The sequence below is a fragment of the Cygnus olor genome, chromosome 13 (genome assembly GCF_009769625.2).
Source record: "Cygnus olor isolate bCygOlo1 chromosome 13, bCygOlo1.pri.v2, whole genome shotgun sequence".
Lineage (NCBI taxonomy): Eukaryota > Metazoa > Chordata > Aves > Anseriformes > Anatidae > Cygnus > Cygnus olor.
This window is the reverse complement of record NC_049181.1, coordinates 6,888,272-6,911,315: the sequence shown is the minus strand read 5'-3', so window position 1 is coordinate 6,911,315 and position 23,044 is coordinate 6,888,272. Positions and strand designations below refer to the sequence as shown.

The 23,044-nt window shown below is 41.1% G+C and overlaps 1 protein-coding gene across 2 annotated transcripts in view; it reads right to left on the bottom strand.

The window, feature by feature from the left end:
- FGF13 (fibroblast growth factor 13) overlaps positions 1-23,044 on the bottom strand; it is a 230,174-nt gene that overhangs the window by 182,269 nt on the left and 24,861 nt on the right. The window contains exon 1 of one of the 2 annotated variants that reach the window (XM_040571866.1): positions 4,036-4,148. The exons of the other annotated variant lie outside the window; for it this stretch is intronic. The gene's annotated coding sequence lies outside the window, so the exon portion shown is untranslated. Of the gene's footprint in view, positions 1-4,035; positions 4,149-23,044 lie in introns of those variants that run through there. 2 annotated transcript variants of the gene reach the window in all.

Here is a 23,044-nt window from a genome sequence, read left to right as displayed (position 1 = left end):
AAGTCTCATGTTTTTTCAGACACACCGCATAAATCCCAAGTAGCACTTCCCTGTAGCAGTCACAACTGTGAGCACAGAATCTTTTTTCAGCCTCTGATTTACACTACAGCATCACTGTAAAATGCCTTCTGCACTTTGGGGATATCTGAGAACGTTTGCTTTTTTTTTTTTTTTAAATACCATATAAAACAGCACCAAAGAAACGTTACACACAGATAAACACACATGCCCACCCCCTCATCCCAAGAGGCCATAAGACCTAAAACAAAGATACAAAGTAAGTATCCTATTACCAGTTAGTGATGCTTGATAACTACATTTCAAATAAAGCTCACAAGTAATAAGCAGTAATATAGAAGAAACCAGCAGCCTGACATCTTTGTTGTTCATTTTCTTCCTTTTTATGTTGTCATCATCGTGAAAGCTTTGAGCTCAATTTATCCTTTGGACGGGTGAATAGCCACACTGGGAGAGATTAACAAGCATTTGAAATGTAATAGCAGATTTAGTTTCAAACTGAAGGCCTACATCTCCCGCCTTTCTTTCTTTCAACAGGATTATTGAACGTGGTTCAGAAGCGCACTTTAGTTTCAACTTTTTCCCATAACCACACCCCTATCCCTTGTAGTACGCACACCAGAGGGCAGACCAACTCCTACTGTAAAAGTCTGATCCTATTTACACTTAAACATTCTTCCTGAACCTCTGATAAGAGCACACGGAACTCTAGAGAGCGTCGGGGTTCGCTGACTCACTCCAACACGCGTTGCTACAAACCAGCGTCGTACTGAACCCTTTTCAGCTGCTGAGAGCGGTTCTCCACCCGACCCCGTTCAGCCCCAGCGAACGCCAGGCGCGAGCTGTGCAGCCGTTCCATTCGCCTTGGAGGCACGTGTCTTCCACGAGCGTAACCAACCGAGCCAGTGCTAGAGCAGCCCTCTGCGCTCCCAGCCAGCTGCAAAGGAAACCGAGTGCCCTTTGCTGGACGGGCGCGTGACACATCGCGGACACTGATTCGCCACAAGTACCTGCTGACTACGCTAGCTGAGCTCTAGAACATGCCCATTAACGAGACCCATCAAACTGTCTTAAGGGCCATGAAGTGGATACCTACCTACCTGAAGACAAACAGGAAAGCAAAAGAGCCAAATGCAAAAACATCTGTAATTCACCAACTGCTTCCTACGTCACAGAGGTGCCCAGTTACCACGGTGTTAGAATTGTCCTGTTCCTAAGCGGGAAGTAACGGCATTCAGACAGTTATGGACATTTTCTAGGGTATAAGGGAAGAGAAGCGTTATTTTGTCTTTTCTGACTCTTAGAGATGGGGAAATGCCCAAACTCCCTGAGAATTCTGCAGGAGCTGAGGTAGGCTGAAAGGAAGAGGAGGAGAAAGACAGCTACAGCTTGTATGGTGCTTCTCCCCAGAGTTTTACCAGGTACAAAACAGGCCAGCATGGATTCAATTTTCTTCTTTCAGCAAAATGATATCCAGAGAAAAGTATTCATGGAATTCCCGTATTCACGATGCCGGAGTGATGAACGGAATTTGGATTTGTCATGTTTAAAATTTTACCTGCTTCTGACTGCAGCCTGGAGCTCCACAAGCTGTTCCCCTGTGCCAGAGGAAGAAACCGCTGGCATCAGCTCTGTGTTACCGCAGATAAAACGTAGCTCTCCAGCTTTTAAAGAGTTGCCAATGGACCTTCATACAGACAAAATCCTATACCTCTTTGCAAAGGAAAAACATCCATCAGCTTCTCTTTCCATGTAGGCGAGAGTAAAGAAAGCAGAAATATTTTTTATAACCTGATAACAACCTCAAGCAATTCCAGGGTTAAACCCAAATATCCTGGATACCATAAGAGCTTTTACATTTATTAAACTGCCTTTCACATTCACTTCAGGCACTGGACCCAGTTCTCCTCTTAATTACAGGTTATACAGTATTTTAATCCAGAAAACTCAACAGTCAGATAGTTCATAGACTTAGACACGTTGATCTGGTTTTCTGCATTGGCAAGAATAGCATTCAAAATTCTATTGATATCAAAAGGAATGAAACTTTGAAATAAAGATGCAATGCATTCAATCCTTTGATATTCATTGAAATATCATGATGAATTCACCAGAGATTAGAATGGCACAGTCGATTTAATTTCTCTTTCCTGAATATAATACCTGAAGTCATAATTTGTTAGAAGTCAGGGGAGTGAGTACAGCTCGCTGCTGCATCTGAGATGCTGCGGAGCGCAGGATCTAACAACGATCGCAATTATTGTCTTGGAAAGGCCACACTCCTCAGCTCAATTTCGTCTAGTGAATACTTACTGCAGTGCCTCCTGCTTTCCCATGCTAACCACCACCACGCTTGGCAGCCACCTGCACCAAAATCCCTCTGGGTGGCAGCAGCACAAACTGGGCACAGCGGTGCTGGGGCAGTGGCAAGGGGCAGGAGCTGGAGGCAGCCTCCCCCACAGGAGGGATGGGGCATGCCAGCAAACAGCTGCAGTGGGGATAAAAAGAACTAAACCCACCCTGGGAGAGACACCCCCAGGTCCAGGTACCCAACCATCATGTTGGATACTGCTACCGAAAATACTTGTCCGCTGACCAATTTATCAGGAAGCACAGAAGAAGAAAAAGCAGGAGTTAACATAGCAGACTGCTCTGAAAGCAGATGTTTATTCTAGACTGCTTCCACTTACATAAAACAGGCACACTAGAGAAGGCTTTTATTTGGTTAACACGCTAAAGAGTGGATGCTTTTATCATTCGAGATTTTGCAATGTTAATCCTGCAAGAATGGCTGGACTGGAGCTATTTATCATCTGGCACTTTATACTTTGTTTCCATAGAAGGAAATGAAAAAGGCCAGGAAGGTTCAGCCAATTTGTCTTTTAATACTCTTTATTGGCTCATTAATGATTAATTCTTTTTAACACTCTGCCCTGGATCCTAAATTCACAATAGCTCAATGTAGATGAAAGATTTCAAATCCCCGTCTCTCCTCCCTCCTCTTTTCTGGTTCCTGAGCCTACATAAAAAAATATCTGGCGCTGCTCAGCACACTGCCGTCTAAGGAAATCATCCAGGACAAACACAACACAACACACACACACACACACACACACACCAATCGTTGGAAGATTAAATGCTGCAAAAGATGAAACGAGCAAAGATCACAACCCAATCCAGTCCTAAAGAGCCACAAACAGTGAAGGACCCACTCAATGATAATAGCTGCCACTGTTTAGCCACTAAGTCTGCAAGTTATTTATGCCTAGTGCTGCACTACTGCAGTACTGCAGCACTCAACTGTTCTCAGTTATTGAATTATTTTTTGAAGGAGCATGGATTTATTACTTCACCATATTATTAAAAGAGGAAAATATTACTGTTCCACAATCAGAAATCGAAGATAAGTCTTATAAATGCCACATACCAATAACATTATTAATTTGAACATTTCTTCTGTATTAACAAAAGCTACAGCCCTGATCACAGTGTTCTTTGCAAGTCCCACAGCAATTTAATAATAGTACATTTGTCAATACATTGTCCTATATGCTGTAATATGCATTAGAATATTCTATACAGATTCTTCAAGGATTTCAGATAATCTCTTCAGTCTTTCCTGAAGCTATAAAAGGATCAGGTGAATAGTGCCTGAGCCTTTTCCTACCACACAGGTCAAGAAGCATTTTGTGGTCAATTCACATACCCATGTTGCATCTCGCTTCTGTTTAAGGATAAGGAAGCAAATAACCACTTCTACAATGTGCTTTGAGATCTCTGGAGGAAGGATGCCATTTCTGCTCAGTATTTTTACTAATCTGCTTACATACTGCTACTAGCTATAACAATTCATAGCAGAGATGATTGCATTTCAGTGATCCCAGATAGAAAGTACAATATAAATATCAGTCTCACTATTAAACTCCTCAAATAGAACTACAAAAATCAAGTAATAAAATTAACTGAACTAATAGCAGCGTATCGTTATATGATCTTGTCATATGTAACAGTACTTACCATGGAGAGAGAAATGGAGCACCCGTAGTAAGCCTGTTTGAGCAATACCACCTGCTGACACACTTTTCTTGTTTGGCACATTGCTGTTCGCGCAGCTACAGAGTGAGACTACGCTGTGGGTTCAGCGAATATGGGATTAGTTGTAATCAGAAGGTAGGGGAGAATCAGGATAAAGACTGATTTATAACAGATGAGTACGTTAGCACATACCTAATTTACTCAAATTGGTTGATTTGACAGTACTTTAAAACAACTTTAAGCAGGGGATATTAATGAAGTCAATCTGCCATTGACATCACAGGTGCATAGTTCTTTTTCAAAAAGAACAAGTTCTCCTGGATAATGTGACACAGCCATCTGCCTGCTGGTCACCTGCTCCAGTGAGCTTACACCCGCAGGGCTGTGAGCCTTTGTCCACAGCACGTTATGCTGCCGACGTGGAGACAAACATCGCTATACCAGGAACTAAAATGAGAAATACTATCTCCCCAGAACGCCACTGCTAACAAGGATGACTATCAGAAACTTGGGAGGAAGGTCAGGGCTTCTACTGAGAAAAGAAACTGGATTATCCTCCCTGCAGTAGACTGCTAATAAGGATGTGGGCAGTGGCAGCCTGTATCGTCCTGCCAATACTCTAGGAGTTTCAAGGGAGACTTCTGCCATTCAGACTGTCAGTCCAAGCACTTCCACAAGTCCAAAAATCATGTTTAAAATCAGATTTGTTAGAATGAGGCAGTACAATGTAACATCCTTATGCAAGGGCGAGTACCTGTGCCTTCTAACTTTCACTTTGTAATGATCCTGAATATTTTGCTCTTAGCTCTGTATTTTGAAACATACACAAGCCTGCTAATAAGATTTCATTAAACAATATGCAATCTTAATCAGAGGTCATTACCATCATTATATATAATTACCCAGTTTGAAACTTAGAATTTTACAGATAAGGTATTCACAGGAAAAAATGTTTCATGCCTGTAGTAGGTTCTTTTGAAGAGATGAATAGACTTCAACAGCTTTGTGAAGGTAATGTATAGATGGGAAAGGGCTATGTCAAGTCAATAATGTTTTATATATCTCATTCATTAGAGTAAATAACCTTAACGCCTCCAACATATGCAGAAGCTTCAGTGAAGACATATATTTACATCTGAGTGTACAGGACAAAACTGTAGCTCTACCATTTGTCTCAAATGAAGAGGAATCATATATAAACACGTAACATTCTATGCAATGCAATTAACCCAGGTGATGCATTTATCTGACTCATGGCAGCTGTTTTTGTTTGGTTGTGGGGTGGTTTGTTTTGTTTTGTTTGTTTTGTTTTCTTAAACTTTAGTTCCCTAGGTAGAGTAACATTTTTGGCCCAAGGACTGACACTGCCACTCTACAGTTTATTTAGAAAGCTAAAAGCTTGGGTATCTCAGCAGGGAAAGCTCCTCTTAACTGGAAAGTGAAGATCTTAGAGGTGATTTAACACTGGAGGAGCTGGTTCATCTCTAGCCATGTATCTGAGTACCTCTAATTAAAACACTACATAATCAATAAAGGTAAAAATACGTTTCTCTGTGTTGATGTGCTGAGTAGTCTGCACTCAGTCAAAGTACTTCAGACTGTTTCCCAGTCATTAACCATAAGAAAATTTGTGCAAGAAAAAGAAAATTAACCAGATCTTTTCCTATCTTGGTCATCCCAGAATCAACACTGTTGGAAATGCCTCCAGAGTTTAATAATCCCCAAAAACTCATCACTAATTCTGCTTTTCTATTCCACTCCTGCCCACCATGTCGTTCTCATTGAAGTCAGACAAGAAAGGATGGAGACTGATCAAAACTACTGGGTCAAACCTATCAAGTGCTGGTCCAGGGCACCAGAAGTGTGCCAGCAAGCACTGTGGCCCCTGCACCTGTACAGCTCACCCCACAGAGCTGAGACAGGGCTGCTCCACACAGTACCTTATGGAGCAAAGGATGGTCGGAGTCTCGGGTCACATTCTTCTTTACATTCTCACCACTACAAACACAGACTTTCAAGGCTGCAGCAAGGCAAACTAAAATAAAAACTCTCAGCATTCACAGACATACCAAATACTAGGTTTTATTACTTTTCGAAGAGTGGTAGATATTCATTTCTTTAAGATTATGTGTTATAACAGCTTTGGGGGAAAATCATCTTTGGCTGATAAACTACATTTTTTTGCTTCTTAAATTTCTCCATCAGTCGCGTGGTGTTTTTTGTTTGTTTTAAAGGTCTCCTTTTTCACAGCTGCAGAATAAATGTATTTAAAGGCCTATGACAAGGCCATGACATGCTTTCCTTGCTTCCTGTACCTTACTTCCCCTAACATCTTCGTGGCTAATAGGGATGCCAAGTACCATATATTGCTGTAGGTATATACCACTTCTGAAGGCACTTTTGTAAGTTTTTTTTTTTAATTATTATTTAGTTTTAAATAACAGCATTATGCCATTTTTTTTCAGTATTAAAAAGGACTTTCAAGAGCATCCAGTACATTTGCTTTTACCAAACATTCCAAGGGCATGAAAGTTCAGCTTCTCCCTTCACTAGGCATTTCTACTGAGCAGTTCACAGACTGCCTTGAAGATCTGAAGGGCTTGAAAACCCTGCAGGACAGAGCCTCTGAGGACATCACTGTGCAAGGTTTACTGCCATGTGTTGATCGCTGTGGGTGCTATGAAATCCAGAAGTGCCGTTGGGATCCCACAACTATTTTAATCTGCTCCTCTGCAACCATATGCAATATAACATACAGACATCCTGCAGTTTACTTTATGTTCGCATTCATCTCTTTTTCTCTCCCTTCCCCAGCTTTTTTCCACAATCAGCTGCTGGGAACAGCCAACTTTAGGAGTCCCCAGCCTTGTTCTGGCAATCAGCAGCACAAGGCACTCCTGGGAAAGCAACGCCAGCAGCAGCTCCCAGTTGCAGGCAAAGCTTCAAATCACTCTGAAGTGGTTTGAGTGCCACAGCTGCAATCCTGCCTGTTCCCAATTATACACACAAAAGTCCCAAAGGCCTCACTTGCACAAAAAAAGTCTGTGCTCTATGTTATTTTAAGTAAGTGTGTAGTCCAATTGATTTCAAAGAACCTACTCGCGTGCTGAGCTGGGCATATGCTTAAATACTTCCCTGAAATAGCGCCAGCTACTACCTCACCCACACTGATTCCTTCACTGCCCACCTCCTCCCAGGGTGGCAGAGCAACATGGGGACAATGGTGTCCAAATGGATTGTTCCCAAAAATATTGTAACATCCTGATCCAAGCATGCACACAGCCTGAAGCATGGCCTGAGAAAGATCCCACAGTTACAGTCTCTCTGCGTTTCCACACTAGGAACAGAGATAAGAATCTCACCCTGTGTTTGCCAAACACAGCATTTTCTCCCATAGCATCTTCACTGACACTGAACATCTGAATTTTAGTCTGGCACAAATGCACCTGCTAAAACCCTGCCATGCGTGCCTGCTCCAGAAGCAATTTCAGTTAACCCTCACTTGGCTGGAGCAGCATGAGCATGTGCAACATGCTGGATTGGACTCTGCTTCACTCCAGAGGAATTCAGGAGTAACAGCACTGAAAAAAAAAAAAAAATCTGGTCCACAGAGATGGTGACAAAATTCCATGCTATTTTATGCTACGATACATATGTTACATGCATATAAAAATATTTCAAATAAATCAGTAAACTGTAAGCTAAACAAGCCCTCTGAAGTGCAAAGAGAAACCTATCCTGCCTTTGTTTGGATTCATTATCTACTTGCCTTATACATTCTGAGGAGTTCAGAAGTCACCCAAGATAAATAGCTGATAATCATCTGATACCTTCATGTGATCCCCTCTCCGCAATTTGCATTGGCTTTGAGTTTCCAGATGAAGACATCTGACGAAATAGCGCTGGGATTAATTTTAGCCTCCTCCTGAAGATAGCACGCTGACTCCAGAATAAGGCTATAATACTTGACAGGGCAGAATATTTCCCTCTCCAACATAATCTGTTTCAGGTTTCACAGGGCAGAAATAAAGTGCACAAAAACAGTTCCAAGCAAGGAAGTGTTGTGAACTTAGGGAGCAGAGAAATAATTAAAAATAGCATCATTCTTCCCAGTTTGCAAATCAGGTTATGCCCTGCACCTGCAGGGCAGCATGCACAGCACACAGCTGAACACAACAGCAGCTCTTTTAAATGAGACATTCACTAAAGCTTGTCAAAAGATGGCACGCACACAGTTTTGGTGTGTTGATAGAAGAAATTTCTCTGGTTTTTACTTCCAAGTACCTGCAGTAATAGACTAACTGCAGGAAGCTTTAGTTCCACAAGGAACAGAGGCATTCGTGCAGTCACAGGCTGGCATCCTTCAGTCCAAAGCATTACTTGCTGTCCTTGCAGAACAGGGCGTCAGGCAATCCATTTTAGCGTATACTCCACAGGAGAGTTAACACAGCTTCAAGACTGTATTATCTTGATTTTTCACAGACATGTCTGAGAAGAACAGCATTAGAGAAAGCAGTCAAGCCTTTCTGCTTCTCAATCACATAAAGGAGCACAGTTCTGCCCTCTCATACACAGCAGCCTGCCTGTAGCTCCTTAACATGTTCACTTTGAGTCATGAAGCTTTCAAAAATGAGCTCATGCTTCACTAACTTTGCATCCTCATCAGCCAAAATACTATCAGGTGTTTGTAAAGGCATTTTTTTGGACTACTGTAGATGCAAAAAAAAAATCGACACTGTTAGCATGGTCGTATACCCTAACAATTTTAACTGAAGAAAAGAAGTGAAAAGTATTGACTGGCAAGGCTGCTCAGATAGCTGAGCTGGGGAAGAGGACATTTCTGAGAGCATCCAAACTGCTCTAGGAAGGAGAAGACTAAAAACTGCATTCTGGAACTGCCATGGAGCTGAGAAGACAGGGCTTAGTACATGTCCACAGCTCGAGGGGCGCAAGTGCGAGCTGTGGTAGCAGAAGAAATGAGGCTTCTTGCCCCTCACTGACACGGCAACCTGACCTCCTCCGGTCTGCTACAAACCAACCCGCCAAGAAAACCCTTGCAACTTTTCCTCTCTGCCCCAGAAACAGCAATCAACTTATTTGTGTCTAATCCACACCCAGAGAGTGGCAGAACCATCTCCATTTCCACAGGCACATTGCCTTGGAAATACCCGTGTGGGAAGAAAGTGATTTTATACCTTTGGGGGGATCTCAAAATACTCGAGTGCCCAGTAAAAACTGCTAACTTACAGGATGTGTGGAAAAGTAAGATATTTGCTGTGCATATCACAAGACATATTTACAAGCAAATAAACTCAAGGGTGTGTACATATTTCTGTCCAGAAATATATATATATATATCTATAAAAAATCATGTTGTAATACTTAGATAGTAGTAGAATGCATTGATATATTTTGCATGAACTACACCATAAATGAATGAAAGTTGAAGCTAACACAGACTGCAGCTATATTATTTGTTATATGGGCTTTCTCTTGCCATGGTACGTGCTTGACTCTATTAGGCCATGACTGCTGGCATGTAAGTAGACTTTGGGGAATTATTTTTGAACTGATGTGCTCTAATGAGGCATTCCAACAGAGGCTACACTTTTTGGCACTTGAACGAGAATGAAGTGGGATGAAACCTGGGGCAAAAAGATACAAGAGCAGAAAAATATCCCAGCTCAACACAAGCAGATGAAAGTGCTGTCTGACCAACAACAATGCAAACAGAGGGAAAAGGAGCAGACGGATTCAGCAGATGAATTCAAGAGACAAATATGTCAATGGGCCCGGAGTCCTTGACACAATGACACCTGTCTTGGAAAGCTGTGGAAAACAAAGTAACAAGGAACAAAGAAAACAGGAGCCAGCCTCACAGGCAGAGGTGAGCAAGACTGTTGGAAAGCATGGAAGCTGCCAGGGCAAGGAGATGAAAAAACTGTCACAACCAAACCCAGCAGAATCTGTGATTCAAGCACACACTAGCAGCAAAAGCAGATGGATAGCGTTACCCTAAAAACATCAAATTTGGGCTGGCAAGGAGGGGTAGCCTTGCTCCCCAGCTCAGGCAGCTCCCGACCCGTGGCTCCGATCAGCCTGGCGGTGCTGCGATGGTATTCACATCCCTCCCAGTGCCAAGGCGGTGACATTCAGCATCACCTCTGCACCAGCAGCCCAGGGACCCCTCGCCAGGTGCCCAGAGCCGGGGACACGAGGGACAGCCGTGCTGGGGCTAGGCGGGCCTGGCTGCGCTCACAGCCCGTCTCACCAACGGCTTCTCTCCTTCCCCCGGAGCCAGGGAAGTTGCGTACTGTAAGAGACGGCTGTGACATTTTAGGCCAGACCAAATAAAAGACCTTGCCTGTAATCCTAGACTTTTACAGTCAACGGCAGTTGTCTTCAGAAGCACCAGGATTTCACCCATGACATTCAGCCACCTCTGAGGTGAGAATTGCACCTGCTTCTGCAGAGACACCGAAGTCCAAATGCCCACGACCAAAAGCAGCACATACATATCTGAAAGCTGCTACATCCTGTTACATGCATTTTTATTTGTTTGTTTTTAAAGTTAATCTTTAAAATGGTTTTCAAAGAACTTTAGATATTAAAACTTACTTAAAAATTGTGTATTTTTACAGACTGAAAAAGAAAATGAAGCGGTATCTGAGCAACAATATTCTGTCCTAAACAAATTTGTGAAATAGTAGCAGAAAAAATAAGGAGGAAGGCTGTAATCTTCTATTTTGTAAATAAAGCAAACAAAGTTAAAGGCAAATGAGTTCTTGAGTAGGGAACAGCGATCCAATTGCTACATGAAAGCACTTTTGCATATGCTGCAGAAGATTAAAAATATTAAACTGACGTGTCTCTGCTTTGTCTGCAGGACACAGTTTGTCTGGAAAGCCTCAAAAAGAAAAAGAACTGCAAGATTTACAAGAGGCCATTAAGAATTTAAGTTGTGTTATATTAATAGATGAATGCTGGCATGTTGATAACAATTGTGTGATTTGTTTCAGTGCATTAACAGAATACAAATTAAGATAGCTAATAAACCACCAAGCCAATATTCCCTCTTAATTTTATGCTTACTATTCATCAAAATACAAGTTATGAAGTTTAAAGAATTTATCAAAAATGAGGAAAATATGCAACAGCTCTTATACAAAAGAACTGTCAAGCTATTCTTTCTCTAACCAATTAATCACATCAGGAGAACACGACAAGAGCTTTTAAGTTTTCAGCACTAGAGTCTCAGTATCAAATTCAATTAACTCTCCTGAGTTTCTGGTAGTAGGGCAGGACGTATGATTTTGCACAGTGTGGTGTAATCCTGTCCTATTGTTATACTAATTTTTTATATTTTTTGAAAAAATGAGCAGGCAAGTAAACTATCTGTTTTCATGACATTTGTTTCCTATTGCTCCTTGCAAAGTATTTCATCTCTCCTAAAGTTAGTACTGCATGGACAAACTTCAATTAAAAGAAACTGGAAGACCTATAAATCATAACTTGTTTTACATTCTCCACCTGAAGTTAAAAGTCCACTACTTAATTTCTGATCATAAATTATTTTTTATGACAAGCAAGTAAGACACAAATCTGAGAACTAAAACCTGAGCAAAATTTTAGTTGATTAAGAGCTGTCTCAGTAGAATTTGTCTGGATTTTCTTTAAAATTTGTGTAAATACTGTAACTTAAGTTTCCTAAAAACAATTTTTCCAAAATGAAAAGTGCAAAAACTGAAATGTTCATTTTTTTCCTTAATATTATGCCCAAATATTCCACAATTCTGAAAAAAATATATATATTTTCGTAGGGATGAAATTAAGTCATGTAAAGCAGATAATTCACTTAGCAAAAACTCTCAGATTTTTCTAATCTATGTGCTCCGTCTTTTTAAATTATTTACAGGAAAGCACGTGCAGAATTCTGCTATGGACAAATAGCAGAAAACAACGTAATACTGACAGGATATATGCGTATTTTATACATATACACACACAGACATCTCACTAACAGAATTAGACTGATTCAATTACAGAATAAAAAGTTTTTGCAAATGGCCAATTCACTCCAACTTGTACTGAATGTTTGAAAGCCTCTTGTCATGAACGATACACAGACCAAGAATTCATCATGCAAATTCAATGAACAACTTCAAATGTATAACTTTTTTCCACACAAGCACTGTTTTTGCAGCGTGGATGAACAAAACCTACTTTATCAAAAATTCAATTTGTTCATTTTTATCTGATCTCTGAATCAAGGCACGCAAAGAAGGGAGAGAGGTTTCACTACAACATCAACCTGTTACTGGTGCCAACCGAGTAACATCTCTTCAAAACCTCCAGCCATTTTACACATCACTTAACTGAGCCTCTGAACAAGTAATTATTGATTTTAATTTGATCTCTCATAACATCTCTCTGAAACCATTTCTTCATCTGTGACTACCTGCTCTCAGATGAGTGAAAGTAGAATGCATGTATTTTTTTATCGTATAATTAAATTAAGCCTAAAAAATACCATCTGCTATCAAGCATCCTATAGTTAACATATTTATGGATATGGTGTCATCAAAATTAACTATAACCTCCATAAATGTGAATTTTGATCTTTTTATTAACTAAGCTATCGAACATGTTTGCCGAGCTCTTGACAAAAGGTCATTTCATTAGCAGCAAACTCTGGCTGCAAGAACACTTGACACAGTGTTGAATTGCTCCAGCTACTTGCCAAGATCCAGCTCCATGCCTTGGAGAGGATGGGGGGGCGGAAAGAAAAGCTTTTTGCCTAGATAGTTTTGCAGTAGATAAACTCCTCCTCCTCCAGACACTGTTCACATTTTTCTGCCCTGTGCAGACTACCTGTCACCAGCATACTGAAAGTTCAGGACAAAAATATGACTACACTATAACATTGCACACAGTCGAATGGAGCACGAATACAGAAGCAAGAAGCTGAACCGTGCCAGTTCATTTAACCTTACACATTATGAGAAACCTTACACGTTATCAATACAGTCTCTACGCACAAGCTGAGAGTGTATCTTTATATGACACAAACGCATCCCAGTTTCTGCTAAATTGACAAACAAGACTGATGTGCCTACACAAACATGGCAAAGCAACTGCACTGGAAGTTGCAGGAGTGTAGGCAAGACAGAGACAGGAATACAGCCTGGACCTGGGAAGCTCCCTTCTCCTCAGATACAGTGGTTTAGCAGGGTTTTCTTTGATAACATACCCTAGGCAGCTATAGGAATCTTGGCTGCACTACTAATGATGTTTCAAGATGTGCTTTCAAAGCATACTTTTCCCACTTGTTGAATTTGCACAGATGGCATCCTTATTTGCTAACCAACGACTGCAAGGCACAGCTTCCCAAGCACGGAACTAAGCCGTAACATCCCCTCCTTATCCCGAGATCTCACTTGGTGAGAAAGTAACCGCACACTTCACATGAGCCACTGTGTTCATGCTGTACCCACTGCTGTACTCCTGGCGCCCGCAGACAAGAGGCTGCTGTTTCTGGGCCATCCCTGCTACTTGTTAAGACCAGATTTCAGAACCTCCCTGCTAGGTGGTACAGTTTCTGTTCTGTACTCATTTAAGATCATTTTATTAACAACAATGCAACCAGGACTATAGGAAGCCCTACCTACAGAAGTAAGGGCTCGATCTAGAGGAGGTCTCCAAGATGCGCTGTTAAAAGAAGAGAATTTTAACACTACCCAATTAGTAGATAAATGGGCTTTTGCTGCAGTTATCTTTCTCCCACCCCAGAGCACCCCTGCAGCGTGGCACCCCCAACCAACCGGGGAACTTTGAGAGGCTGCACCAGGAGACTCCATCTTAGCACACCCAGGGATGCTCCAAGAGCACCCCAGTACCTGCCCTGGCATCTCATTCACCTAACATGGATACAGCTCTGCCTCAAAGCAATACATACAATAAGGACGCCTCAAGTGCTTCCTTCAGCTAAAATTGATGAAACAATAACTTATTGGGATAATTCAGGTCATTATTTCAAGATCCACTTTTTAAAGTGTCCACCAGTGGCTCAGTTTTCATTTTTGTTTTGAAAAGCTGTGCTTCGTAAAACATAGATTATAATATATATATATACATGTAGGTGCACAAAACCAAATTTAACCCCCAGCATCTGAGGAATGACAAGAGGAATTTGACAAGACTAAAATGCCCTCCATGGCAAAATCCAAAAGGTGCCCATGGAGACCTGCCTACAAGAGAAGCTACTCTTACACTAAAAAATAAAATCTTAATTCCTTTGTGGCCTCAACAGCAGCTGTGCAAGTGTAGTACAAAAATAATACAGAAAAGAATTCAAGCACAGGCACAAGCACAAGAAAGGCACTGTTCCATGCAGAAATTCTCCTAATGATGGAAACCATCAAATGGAAACTGAAAAAGTTTGTTCATGTCACAGGAATCCAGATCTTGCAAACAGTACAATATCCTTCTAGCAATATTCTTCTGTGAAACCTAGGCCTTACAACAAACAGTCCAATCCAATATTTCTCTATTGAAGCACCAAATAAAATGTTTACGTACCAAAGAAGACAAAGATGCTTTCTGTACTGAACAATAAGTACCCTCAATTTGCATTTAAAATTCTCTAAATATGAAGACAATTCCCAAAGCAATTAAACTTCATGTATTTTGATACTATTTTCTAAGCGAACAGAAAGAGTCTACACACGGGAAGGATGCCACATTCAACAAAACAATTGAGCTGACTTGAAAATAAGGATGATTGGATCTAACCAATGGGAATAAAGTGAATGATTCAATCACACAGATATTCAATAATACCTTGAAAGGGGAAAAACACATTAGGTATCTGAAGAAAAATGGTAAATCATTTTACTGTTAATAAATGTGGATACTAAATAAAACTTCAGTTTCTACAGAGCACCTTGATAAAGTGCATGCATGGTAATTTCCTTACAGAGAAGTCAGTGGTCCTCGCCAAATAATTACGAACAAGTGGTGAGCCCTTTTGTGGTTAGTCTCCATCACAATTTGTTTGGTTTTTAAATTGTAAAGAGGTGCAAGAACTAAAACTTCTTGATTACGATTATAGGCATCATACAGCCTTAAGTGTGTAACTTACACACATGCTATAATGCTGGCTTAAAGCACAATGACAGATAAAACCTGCAAACCAGCAGATCCTTTATTCAGTGATTTGTCTCCCTGTGTAGGTATAATCCTCCTAATTAAGGTTTGGATAGTATTTCCCTAACATTTTGTGAGTGTACAATATCAGTATCTACAAGCTGCTCAGAGAACGTAGGGCCTGATCCAAAATCCTCCAGCAAAGTTGTGTTCATCTCAAGCAGTGACTTGAGTGAGGTACAGTCACAACACCGAAGTTGGTGCTAGACAGTCCTGCAGAAACGGCACCTTGCTGAACCCTGTCTGTGAGGCAATGCCCAGCAGCTCCAACCCACCCACGGGTGGCACAGAGCTCATCACAGCCACACCAAGAGGCAGGAGGAGGGGGGCAAGCAGCTGCTGCGAGCCAGGACCATCTTTGTTCCCCCAGCCCGCTGCTTTATGGTGCAGCATTGCTGCCTTGTTTCCCTGCCAGCAAGTTTCAAAATCCCTTGCTGTTGGCACAGTAAATGAATGCCGCTGCCCCTTCTCTAGTATGTTTCTTTTGTTTTAGGTTAAACTCTCTAACAAGAGGCAAAGTATTTTGACAAGTTCATCTCTAGAGCTCAGTGATTCCAGATTCATCATAGTTAATTCACCACCACAAATATGAAGGTAATAAAAGACCTTGTAGACATCCCTCTGCTAAAATTACATCCACTTGATTTGAATCAATCTTGTGTCATGTACTCGGCTCTGGTGAGGCCGCACCTCGAGTACTGTGTTCAGTTTTGGGCCCCTCACTACAAGAAGGACATGGAGGTGCTCAAGCATGTCCAGAGAAGGGCAACAAAGCTGGTGAGGGGTCTGGAGAACAAGTCTTGCGAGGAGCGGCTGAGGGAGCTGGGCCTGTTCAGCCTGGAGAAGAGGAGGCTCAGGGGCGACCTTATCGCACTCTACAGGTACCTTAAAGGAGGCTGTAGCGAGGTGGGGGTTGGTCTATTCTCCCACGTGCCTGGTGACAGGACGAGGGGGAATGGGCTAAAGTTGCGCCAGGGGAGGTTTAGGTTGGATGTTAGGAAGAACTTCTTTACCGAAAGGGTTGTTAGGCATTGGAATGGGCTGCCCAGGGAAGTGGTTGAGTCACCATCCCTGGAGGTCTTTAAAAGACGATTAGATGTAGAGCTTAGTGATATGGTTTAGTGGAGGACTTGTTAGTGTTAGGTCAGAGGTTGGACTCGGTGATCTTGGAGGTCTCTTCCAACCTAGATGATTCTGTGATCTTCTGCATAAATGCTGCACTGGACTTCCCCACACTAGACATCAGAGTCAGGCCTTAATCTCCAGTGCAGCTCTTTAACATGCAGAGATAACGATGGCATCAAGAAGGAGTGTCAGAATCCAATTTATTATGAATTCTACATCTATAAATACTTTTGTCCAAAATGCATTTGAAGAACTTGAAGGGAAACCCAAAATCTTGTTTCAAACATTAGGACTTTGTCACTAGCAACAAAGACCTACAGCAAGTAAGTGGCTTCTTTGTTAAAACCCATGTGCACAGTCGGTTATATTTTTGACTAGTCACACCCTCTTTCTTTTTAAGAAGAAGATATCTCAAAGTTGCCAATAGCTGTTTCAAATTTTCTTTGCTGAATAAGCCTCCCAGTTTCTATATTCAGAGCACAACCGATGCAGAAGTCTCTTAACACCCACTAAACTTGAATAATTTATGCTCTTACAGTTTTGTATGGCAAGATACAAAGTGACTTAATCATGAGGTATTCATAGCATTCTCCTCCACAGAAGTATGAAACTCTGTGAAAAATATTCCGATACAAGTCCTCAGGCAGCGTGTTCCATGTACAAGATTGACTTGATTTCCTATTAAATATTCAGAGCCACAGACAAATCTAATACTTTCGTTTTTCTACAAATCTCTACCTGGGCAGTTGGACGATTCATTATTAAGCACAATTCATTTCCAGATTAAGCAGAGAAAACAAGGTAGGTTGGTTAATATTAAATGTGTCTGCATGGTTTCTATGGTGTCTCGTGAAACTTTTTAACCCTGATTCAAACATAAAACTGTTTTCTTTTACGGCTTCTGTGTTTAGCAATAAAACAGGTCACATCTACGCCATGGCTCCACTTCACTGCAGGGATACTACTTTCTGAAAAGGAAAACATGTCATGATAGCAGTATTCATTTTTATTTAAGCTTTTTCTGCTTCGTTTTTATCCTGCTTTTATTTTTGACAAATACAAAAGAAAGCAAATCTGTCCCTTATGCCCCAAGACACAATCCTCTGCGACAGTTTCATAAGACAACCACAAGTAATCCCATCTTTGGGCGCTCTGCTGACTTTCGGTTTTGGTCAGAGGCTTTCCAAGAGACTAGCAGGTGCTAGTACTTGAACACCAATGATTTTCTGTGAAGGTGGGATGACAAGTTGTCTTTGAAAAAACTCCCTATAGAGATACTTTGTTCCTTTAAGCATTTTAAAGGTTTATGAAAATGAAAGGAGATTAAAAATATGTATGTAATTGCTGGTTACATAAGTAGTTTTTGAAAGCTTGCTGAGTTTAATGGTATCTCGGTGGAACAAAATGAAGCAATATACCATTCACAATTACCAAAAAAAATTGTCAAAATATTTTCTCATGAGTGGCTTTTTCCCCCTCTCCAAGTTAAGAGTTGTTTCATATGCCTTATAAACGGCCTCTTTTACAATATAAGAACATTTGTGATGCCGACACCAAAGTGTCCCCCCAATAAAACACACCCGAATCCTGACAATAACTGTCCATATACATCCAAGACCGTGCAGTTCAGTGGGGAAGACGCTGTACTGAGAGGCAGGGGACACGGACATAAAAGCTTATATCCTGTGTCAGGGAGGAGGTTCTCTCTAGTCCATTTCGTGGCAGCAGCAAGCACCAGGAGAGCGGTAGGGGGACCGAGGGTGCACGAACTGATAGCCTCGCAGCACCCAGCAATGGGCAGCTGATCACCTCCCTCAGCAGCTGTGTATCTTCACATTTAACAGCCACTGACAGATCTGCTGCAACCTACCACTACGTGCTGCGATCAGCAACAGCTCACTTGGCTTTTTGTCTCCTCCTTCCCTCCCCCTACTCTCTCTTTCACCTGTCCTGTTTAAAAACTTACCTTTTTAAGGCAAGGAGCATCTCTTACGCTGTTGCAATACCTAGTTCAGTGCAGCCTTAACCTTAGCTAAGGCCTCCAAACCTATGACCTCTGGTAATACTTATGTGCAAAGAGAATAAGGGACTGGATGGATATGCTACCATAAGGCAGTAATTTCCTGGCAAGTACTCAAGGTTTACCACAAAAGTCATTGGTCTGGCCTAAATAGTGAAGTTAAGCTTCTTTTTTTTTCCCTTTTTTTTTTTCCAGAAAAAAACAATATCCAGATGCAAGGCTATTTATATTTCAGTTCTCAGCTAATATCCTGACTTTGTGGTTTTTCAACACATTTTAGTATTTCCCTTTCCCTGTGACATCTGGCAGCACATCTTCAATACTCCTTTGGAGTAGATACGGCTGTCGGTATTCATTTCGGTATCTGGACTATAATCATGTTGATTAGGTCTTCACTCTGAGCTGCTCCAGCAGTTACCCTGAAACTATTTGCACAAAAGGAAGTAAAAGCAAGAGAATTTGGCTTCAAACACATAAGTACTTGCCAGGCAAAAAATTTAAGGATTGACACCTAAACGAGTAAAATCATTCACTTGACAATATCTCATTGAAAGCAGAGTCATCTACGCTTTTACAAGTGGAAAAGGTTTTTTTTTTTTTTTTTTTTTTCCTAAAAAACAGCACTAATTTGCTGAATTCAGTTATACTACCCACTATTTTGGAATAAAGTAAGTCTTAGTCTTATTTTTAGCACCTGCTGCACTATAAAATAACATCTTCAACAAAAAACTGCTCTGCTCATCCAAAAGACCTTTCTCCTTCCATGCAATAAAGCCAATAGCAACTAGCTGTTATCCTGCTCTGAGTCAAGACCATACTACACAAGTAATGCTGTAGATTCTACACGAAAAGATAACCAAATCCTCCTCTTCTGAAGAAAGGAACAGAAGGGTGTGATGCGACACATCCAGGCTTCCAGATCAAGGTGGTACAAAGGGTGCTTTTGGGGAAGCTGAAAGCAGCACAAGGTCCTGGAAAACCCCTGGAATTATTAACCACCTGTTTACAAAGCAACAGCACTTCTGTGTGACCCAGTTACAGACCTGTCAGCAGTGGATTTACTCAGTAGCAATACATGTGGAATAATTATAGCTATCGCATCATCAGAAATTCTCCCCTAATTATTTCTAGTAATAATTTTTACAACTTAGAATGCAACAAAAATAGCAAAGGACATTCTTACAGTTCTTTTTACCAATTTTCCCTGTATGAATTTTCACAGTTCAGTGAAAAACTACAGTCAAAGCAAATATGAGCTGGGGCTGAACATTGTTACATAAACGTGACCTTGAAAGCACTGAGCTGAAAGGAAGTTGTGCTATTTATTCAGTTTTATTGGGATGTGTTTATATGAAAATATCTATATATCCTAAATATATTAGCAATGAACCATCAAGAGACACCCATTGTGAAAAGATTATGTTTAAGCAGGAGATAATTGCCCTCCATGCAACCCTTTTTGGGAACAGACAGTCCAGACCCCAAGCAGCCTCACTACCATTTTTGTAAGGTTTCCGTGCATGCGTATTTCCGTGATAATGGCGAATACACCCCATACTTTCAAAACCATCTAAAGACAAATTATGAACAAAAAAAAAAAAAAAAAAAGGAAACATGTTCTGCTCCCTGCCCAAAAGCAGTTGGGTTGGTGTGAGAAGGTCCCAGCCACTGGCAATGTGTTCTGTTAAATACAACAGCACATTCTTGAAGTATCAAGAATCCAGAACAACAGAGGAACTCACAAAACGGAACACACTGATTCCTGGTACTATGAAAATATCTAAGCAATTTGAGAGGTTTTAGCCTGGTGTGAGATACATGCACTTTCTTCCAATTAAAGAAAAATTTTAACCTATGGTAGTCAGCTTAAACTCCCAGGCAAAGCAGCATTCAGTCCAGAGGGTCCTACTAGGGGATTTCACTCGCTGACCACCCCAAAAGAGGGCTGGCGCTTTACTACCACTTGCCGCTAAGCTGTTATAACCCACCCAGTGTGACACAAAGCTACGACCTTTCCAGCTCTCATCTGAATGGATGCAGTCCCAAGCAGACACACGGGTCCTGCAACATCCTTTGACAAAACCAGCTGCATGCCCAGAGCACACCACTGGTACCACACGACTGTTTGCTGTAGGATCACATCCCAAATCTCACCCTAATTTGTAAGCCTCTATACACGCATGACCTATGAGTCTCAGATAACACCTCATCAGCCATGGTTTTCTAGGCTATAAGAGACAGAAAATAGAGAAATTAAGCAAATCCAGCTCAGTCGCTGCGGGCGCTCTCAGTGCTTCCTTATCGGCAGATCCTCCCTTGCTGAAGATTCCTCCAAGCGCTGCTGGCTTCATCAGGCACACACTGAAATGCAGCTCATCTCCCATCAAGTGCCAGGCTTTCTGATCCCTTTCAGACGAGGTATCAGAAGGAGTAAGGAGGAAAGTAACAGGAAAGAAATAACTAAATCAGGATGAGATCCAAACACTGCCAAAATCAATAGGAGCTGCTATATTAACTTCAGTGTGCTTTTGATGTAGCAGAGAAGTCACATAGACTGAATGCCAAGCAAATTGATTTGTTAGATGCTCAGATAGCATGGTGAATGATGCCTAGGGCAGAAACTAGAGATTAGTGATCTTGACTCATTATGGCTTTCATATATTATACATCACACACACACACACAGATTTTTCTAAATAGCATTGAAAAGAGAAAACATCAGAATAAAGGCATTCTGTATTACCTTATTAAGCATGTCCAAAAATACTCAAGAGAAAATATCACCCTTTATCTCCACTTCTGCCTCCAATATTAAATGTTCCTATTATTTTTTAAATAGTAATAGACTGGCAAAAACATAGAACAGTTGTGACTTTTACATTGAAAACATTCACTAGCAACAATTACTTCTTGTCAAACTGCAAAAACATCACGAAATTGAGTCTAATTTTGAATGCACACAGAAGCACAATAAATCTGTTTTTCAAGTTCTAATTCAGTTATCTTAGCAAGCACTTATTCCTATTGGGTATTTTAAAAATATTTTTTTCTGATGGTAAGGAAAAACAGGACTACAATAATAGAACCATTAAAACTATTTCTACAGTTCCTAAAAGGGATTTTTCAAATACAGCATGGTAATAATGGAAGAAAAATAAACCAGTCATTACAGATCTTTGTCAAGAAATCCAGGCAGCAGTGGCTACACATCATTATTATTGTCAATACTACTTTGTCCTCCTGCTTTGTCTCACGTGTTATTACTGGTTTTACCAGACTCATTTTAACTCTCCCCTAAATTTCTCTTGCTCAGAATAAATAAAAAAGAGAGGTTCAAAGCTGACAAGCTTTGGCCTCCACCAAAAGGACTAATTTTGCCTATGGGAAACACAGTGGCACTGGTTTTGCTATTACTGTTTGCATCCTTCTCAGGACTGGGCTGCTTCTTGTGCTGAAGACCAAGTACAGGTACAGTGGTGACGATGCACAGAAGAGGAACAGCACTACGATTTAGATAATGCTGCCAGTTAAGCTAATAAACTATCCCACATCATGACCTTTTCCTTTTTAAAAACCATTTAGCGAGACAGGTGGTCCTGTTACCACTTCTGCTACTGCAGATGCTAATTCTGTTGCCGTTGCTCACTTGAAGCAGCAAGCCTGGACTGTCTAAATAGTCTTCTGGAGTCTGACTAATCCTTCTCCATCTCAAAGACTGATACCAACTTATGAAAATCACTGCTTGTCCCGTTAAAACTTTGTTCTTCTGAATAATTTATAAGTCCCATTCATCGATTTTCACATTCTTAAAACACCCACAGCAACGTTGCATGTGAAGTGCCTGATTCACCAGATCGTTTCCTTGTGAATCACTCCTGTCTTCAGAGGATACAGCAGCAGCAAACTCCCAACACAAATTTTCAGTTTGCACTTGTGAGTAGACTTGTAGCTGCTAGTAAGCTTCCGACGACACCTGGGGAAACTGGCCCTCCATCAGCCTCCTCCCTGACAGCTCAGCACAGGCTGCTGCACGCTGCATCGCTCATCATCCCAGCGGCTGCGCTCTCTGCAATTACCCTGAGCTGCTCCAAAATCAGCAGATTCCTGTGCTGTTATTCCAAACTGTTCATGCACATATAGATCTAGATAACCATAGCGTACAATGGGCGATTCTATTACTATTTTTGTCCTACAGCTGTGGAAAAAGAAGAGACAGGAAATACTACTTTTGTAACAGCGCCAGCTTGTACCCCCGGCATAGAACAGATTTTGCACAATAAATTCTCCTGTTACATACAAAGCTGCAGGTTCAACTAGGAAAGCCAGAACAGAAAAGACTACATATGCATGTGCTACTTTATGAAGTTTGTACAAGAATGGCAAATATTACATTTCCTGGTATTTGAATTATATGGCCTCAGAGATGCAGCCAAAGTAACTACTTGCATTTAAACCTCCCAGAAATTTGGGAAATCTAAGAAGTGAAAACTATTCCAAAATCCAAAAGTTGTACTACTGTCCCCCATGTGCTCTTCAAGGTAGGATCAATCCAGCAAAATGACATTGTAATTTCTTGCCATCTCAGTCGCACCAGCACTTTGCACTGAGGTACAGCTTCTCCTATACTAAATAGTCCACAGT